Below are 6950 nucleotides of genomic sequence, written 5' to 3' on the forward strand. Positions count from 1 at the left end.
TATTCTTAGGTTTCTGAGGACAATGAAACTAGAAGAGATTTTGATGTATTTATAAATATATGAAATTATTTTGGCGCATATTACTAATTAATAATTATCAACTTTGGCATGATTCTGTTTACCTGATTACATAATGGGCAAAATATTGAGAATTTTATTGTAATTCCAAGGTTTTTTTTAATAATTCAAGTGCATCCATTAATGGAACATAGTAACTTTTGAATTAGTAGATGTTGATTAATAGTAAGACATTAAATGCTAAAATATTTTCTCTTGAAACATTTTTTTAATTGAAATACAGTTGAGAATGTTGTGTTAGTTTCCCATGCACAGCAGAATGATTCAGTTATACATGTATGTGTATTCTTTTTCATATTCTTATCCATTATAAGTTATCACAAGATTAATTGTGGATGGTAAAAAATTATTTCTGAATTTCCAAAACTGACTGGTACAAATTAGCCTTTGTTCCAAATGTGAATGACTTTATTTTGATAAGAATATTCATGACTCAAGTTAGAAAAGTATACTGCTACACATAGTGGTTTGAGAAGAGAAGAACATCACATAAATGTACTGTTTTTGATAACTTCTGTCTATTCATTTTTCAAGCCCTGGTGATCGCCTTAGGATGTTGTTGATCACAAAAATTTCTACATAAAAGAGCAGAAATTACAAAACTACCCTTGAAATGATGTGCCAGTTCTGAATATTATATCTAGATAAGCTCTGATGTGCTCATAACTGCCCTGTGCTCCAAACTATGCAAGTAGTATGTGAAGACAGCCGCGGGATCCCTCCTGAGGACTTGGTAATAAGATATCCCCAGAGAGTCAGACTATTGACTCATGTGAGAAGAGCCTCAGCGTTTATCAGGTACACTGCGGCTTTTAATTGCCATTAACTCATTTGAGGAAAGAAAATGTTAACAGAAAATGTCGGTTTACCAGGAATACAGAGAAAGAGAATGTGACAGCGTGAACACAGTGTTAACCCATGGAGGGGAGGCGCTGAATCCAAGAGATGTCAGCCGTTCAGTGACCAGAGGTGTCCTCTGCCCTCAGCTGCCTGCAGATGCAAGCGAGGAAAGACCTCGTCTCCAACATTACACACCACCACTTGCGCTTCATTTTATCTGTTAGAAGCAGGTCACTAAGTCCATCTCACACTCAAGGGGGTCATCAGGCTCCACCTTTTGAAGGAGCCAAGAACTGATGTTCTTGGAACATCCAAGAGTCGGTATTCATCTTCTAAAACTGCCGGCATCCACAAACACACATCATTTCCACCCGGATCCTCCTGGTGCACCGTCAGCATCTGTTAGGGACCCCTACGCTGTGGGGAGCTTTAGGAAGGGCTGCTGTCTAAGATGGGCACACACATGACATCAGTCAAGGTTTCTTTTCTGTTTGTTTCGGCCTCACGTCCTGCGGGATCCCAGTTTCCCGACCAGGGAGTGAGCTCAGGCCCTCTGCAGTGAAAGCATGGAGTCCCCACCACTGGACCAGCTGGGAATTCCCTGTTCAAGATCTTCATCTCCTTACCTCATATAAACCTTGTCCTCTTAGACATTTAGATTACTTGTCCTAAGTTTAGCCTGCATTTCATTAAGCCTCTGTTTAACCTGTCTGGACTGCCCTGGTGGCTCAGACAGTAAAGAAACCGCCTGTAATGCAAAAGACCCAGATGATTCCTGGGTGGGGAACATCCCCTGGAGAAGGGTATGGCCACCCACTCCAGTATTCTTGCCTGGAGAATTCCATGGACAGAGGGGCCTGGCGGGCACACCCCACGGGGTCACAAAGAGTCAGACATGACTGAGCGACTAATACTAACTCAACTTGTCTAGGCTAAGTAGGAAGTATTAATAAAAAATCTTAAAGGATAAGGGTGCTGAATGAGAGCATGTTGAAAATAATATGAAAACTGTTCATAATGCTAAAATATATACTTAGTAAACTCACTGACATTTAAAAAATTTGCCTGTATTTGTTAAACTTGTATAGAACCTATTACATGTTAGGCACTGTTTAAAGCAGTTTACATATAACTAACTAGACGTTAACTTAATATTCCTAATCATCAGGGAGGTAATGTTATAACAACATTTTACAGATGAGGAAATTGAGGTGCAGAGAGGTTTAGTAACCAGAGTCACTCAGCTGCTGCTGCTGCTGCTAAGTCGCTTCAGTCGTGTCCGACTCTGTGCGACCCCATAGACGGCAGCCCACCAGGCTCCCCCGTCCCTGGGATTCTCCAGGCAAGAACACTGGAGTGGCTTGCCATTTCCTTCTCCAATAGTCACTCCCCTAGTCAATGGCATTTCAGCTCCAGAGTGCATAACTTTTACCCCACTCAATGCTGCCATTAGGAAGGCTAGTTAAACCTTTTAAGATAGAGATTCTATAACTTGGTGAGCTTCCTAAATGCTAGTAGGAAAACAGCTGTGGATTTGTCTTGCTTGGTTTTTGTCTCTCAAAGTTTTTAAACAGCCTGAGACAAAACAATAGGAACATAAAAGATTTGGTCTTCCCACTGGATTCAATAAGAATTACTCAAAGAGGGATTAAGGTTAAGACTACAAGTCATTCTATCTAGAACTTTAAACTGCTTCTGCTTATTATTACTAATTAAGTGTGGTGGTAAATTGTGGTGGTATTTTCATTGTTTTTACTTCTAAAAGTAATACAATTTCATTTTAGACATTAAGAGGGTAGAGAGGAAATACTTCTAATTTCATGGCTTATCCTCAAGCACCACCTGTTTTATCATTTTGCTGTCTAATTCTTAGTGTTCAACTCCTAATGAAGGTAAATGAAAATAATTTAATCTTAAAGGTTTATAATCCCACTGTAGACCTGCTGTTTTATCACAAGAGGGCACCAGAAACAGGATCATTTTTTCCCCCCTTTTGGCTAGTAGATGGGTTCTCCTAGAGAATTTTATTATCCTTAGTAATCCAACCTATATTAAGGCTACTTTAGACTTAAGTGTTTTATTAAACGTAAACTAGGAACAGTTCCTCGCCTGCCTCCTTCAAAGGAAGATAGGTATATTTTATATTTTAGAGTATTTACCAGGGGCAGAACCAGTCCCACTGCACACATCCAGATGGGGGCTCAGAGAAGCGTTGCTGGTCCCACTAGGGACCTATTAATAGCAAAGGAAGATTGGCCAGATCTTTGTTAACATCCCTTCCAGAAGAGTGTCTGCACTAACTTCATGTGAGTGTGAGGGCTAAGTCTCTGAACTTAGATGTTCTGTTTCTTAAACCGACTCTGCTTTCCTGTGGTTCAGACATTTGAACCAGTCTCTGTTCTTTCTGAAAAATGGTGAGGAAGGCCCACAAACTTTTTACAGCTAGTAAGTAGGCCAGTTCCTGATGGGCTAGTCACGTTTTTCCTGGCATCGTATGCTTTTCAAAGTCAGTCACTTGTTCCCAAACTTGTTTATGCAAGTTGTACTCAGTAATTACATGATTTCATGCAGTGTTACCAAAATCAAACAAATATGAGTGTGAAGAGAGTCGTAATCTCTCTGAGATTACGTTGAATGCTTGAGAAAGACCTGCTATCAGGAAAAAAAAAGATGCTGTGGAATCAAGTGTGGACAGAACAGATGTGAAAGCTTGGGCGGGAGGAAAGGGCAAAATCTAGAATTCTGCCCTTGGTTTGCTCCACAAGTGTCTTGAGTCCTCACTGCGCTGAAACTAAAATTGACAAGGCTACCTGCTGTGCTAATGGATATCTTATGCGCACCCCAATCAGGAGACCCCGTTCAGAGACGAGGTCTTAGCCTGATATCAAAGGAATGATGGGTGAATGAACTTGTATATGTTTTAAGTTAAAAAGTTATAAGGACATTTATTATAATTTTGTGGTTCCCCATTTTAACTTGCTTTTCTCTTCAACTTACTTTTCTCTTTAACTGGCCATCGACAGATCCTGACGACACAGGGGCAGGGAGGTTCCACAGTATGACATAACGAGCAGCTGCCAACCGCACACAGGTACAGGAACGTGAATTACCTAGGCCTCAGTGCTTGCTAGTGACGTAAGTACTTTTCTAAATCAGCCTCGTTTTTATAAAGATTACACGAAAGTCCTTATTTCTGGGTTAGACGTGCTTAATTTTTAATACAGTAGATTTTATAACTTAACTACATATAATGTGCCCAAGCCCATTATCTGAAGAGATGGTTTCAGATCTTTCAACTTATCCTGTAACTGTGCCTGAAGTATGTTTCCGTTTCACTTAAGGCTGGCATAATTGTAGGTGTGTGATATATCAATATATTGCTTAAATGCTTACAGCCCAGAAGAAAAGACTGTGACTTTTTATTTACTCCTGTAGTCAGTGAAGCTCTGCCATCATGTTTAGTATATTTTTTAATTGGGAAAAGAATGACCCACCCCTGATCGCATACACCAGCTTTTACATTTTAACTTTGTCATAATGTAATAAGAAAAATTAGAAAGCTCTTTACTTTATTATAAACAAATTATTAAAGTTAGTTTGTGCCGGGTGACAGAAAATCAAATGCGTTTGGGTTTTGAATATTGAAATAAGGGGGGGAAGTCATACTGTAGTATGACTGCTTTGCTTAAATTACCTTCCTCTTTCTGCAGTATACAAAGGCCCCTTCCCTGTATTTCAAGCTTTGTATAGAAGAACAGCCATATTAGATCAGGGGCAAGCATCTGTCTCCTCTTCCTCCTTCTCCGCAGATTCTCAAATTTTGTTCAGCTGTCCACCTAATCCACAAGTAAGCCTCAGTCAGTCCATGCCAACAAGTTTTTGGCCTTTCCTTGGCCCACAAGTGCACATGTAGCTTAGATTCGCTCAATTCAAGCTCAGGGAAGAACTTATAGTTGGGAAGGAGATTTTTCTTCTACCACAGGATGTGTTTAGGGGAATAGGCTGCATGTTTGCTCCTGACGGCCACCTTACCACCATGAGGGGAGGCAGCAGAATGGAAAGATAGGAAAAACATAGGCACTTCAAGACATGGCTGAGCCTACCTTAGGGCCTACCTAACCTTGAACTTGTTAGGAGAGATAATACATTTCCTCACTGTCTTAGCTGGGGTTTCTATTACCTGCAGGAATTTTGTATCCTAACCGATACAAAATTTTTCAAGAAAGTTGTCTCAATGTTTGTGTGTGTGTGTGTGGTGAAGGTAAGTATAGCATTTATTTGCTGGACACAAATCCAGGAGAATGGACAACTCATGCTCAAAAGACCTGAACTCCCTGATGCTTTGGAGCAAAGGTTTTTTTTTTTTTTAAGGCAGCATTAGGAGTGAGGATTACAGGTTTGTGATCAACTCATAGACATTCTTCTGATTGGTTGGTGGTGAGATAACAGGATGATGTTTTGGGAATCTTAATCATCAGTCTTCTGTTTCCATCCAATCTGGGGTCTGCATGCTTGTGGTCAGTATGTAATCTGACTGTTTGTGATCCCATGGACGGTAGCCCACCAGGCTCCACCTTCCATGGAATTCTCCAAGCAAGAATACTGGAGTGGGTTGCTATTTCCTACTCCAGGGGATCTTCCCGACCAGGGGTTGAACCCGTGTCTCTTGCGTCTCCTGCACCGGCTGGCGGGTTCTTTTACCACTGTGCCACCTGGGAAGCCTCCACCTGGAGGGGCTCTTAGTTTACGTCTGAAGCAAGGTCCTGGATCAGCGCCCACTGTGTGCCACAGACAGCAGGCACGACACGGCAGGCTTCCTGCCTCAGTTTTTTGTGGCCTGCTTTGTGGGACCAGCACGAGCCTGGTCCATCTACTGAGCAACCCGGCCCTGTCAGCTACTGCGTGGGTGGTAGGTTGAAGAGGGGTAAGAGTGAGTAGACCAGAAGGAAATTTTGTTAGCAAGAGATGTTTGTATGTAGGCTTGGTATGTAACAATAAAGGTATGGACAAGAGGAAAGACTAAGGAGAGATTTATGAGATAAAAATGAAAAGATTCGGGGATGAACTAAACCTTGCTGGGGGGAGGCAGGCAGGGCAGAGACAAGATGCCAAGCATGCCCCAGGGGTTTCCACTTTGCTTAAGCAGATGCATTGTGGTCCATTCTGAGCTCCACAGAGCATAGAAAGAAGACAAGATTGATGTGAAAGATCAAGAATTTAGTGTTGGACTCCTGAGTTAGAGCTGCTTTTGAGATCCCCAATGAAGATTTTTCTAGAGCAGTTTGAGGCATAATTTATCCTACAAAAAGAAAATCCCATACTCATTAGCAGTGCTTCCTCCTTAACTATGGCCACCACTAATCTGTTTTCAGCCTCTATGATTTGCCTGGTCTAGACATTTTACATAAATGAAATCATATAATATGTGATCTTCAGTGACTGGCTTCTTTAATTTAGCATAATGTTTTCAAGGGTCATGTAAGTTATATCGTATATTGATACTTCATTCCTTTTTATGGCTGAATAATATTCCAGCATACAGATAATACCTCATTTTGTTTATCCATTTATCTGTTGATGGACATTTGGGTTGTTGCAATTTTTGGGGGGGAGGTATTATAAATAATGCTGGTATGAGTATTTATGCACATGTTTTCTGTGTGACAAGTTTTAATTTCTCTTATTCATACCTGGAAGTGGACGTGGAATTGTTGGGTCATGTGGTAACTACATTTAGCTTTATTTTTTTTTAGAGATCTTATAGGTTCTTTTTAAAAATTTTGCCTGAAAAAAAAAAAAATTTTGCCTGAGATCAGCATGTACACACTGCTTTATTTATTTATTTATTTATTGACATGTACACACTGCTTTATTTATTTATTTTTGGCTGTGCTGGCTCTTTGCTGCTGCACTTGAGTTTTCTCCAGTTGCAGAGCTTGGGCTCTGGACACGTGGGCTTCAGTAGCTGCAGCACAGGGGCTTATTAGTTGTGGCTTGAGGGCTTAGCTGCTCTGTGGCCTGTAGAATCTTCC

Source organism: Bos indicus, chromosome 27, assembly GCF_029378745.1.
Source record: "Bos indicus isolate NIAB-ARS_2022 breed Sahiwal x Tharparkar chromosome 27, NIAB-ARS_B.indTharparkar_mat_pri_1.0, whole genome shotgun sequence".
NCBI lineage: Eukaryota > Metazoa > Chordata > Mammalia > Artiodactyla > Bovidae > Bos > Bos indicus.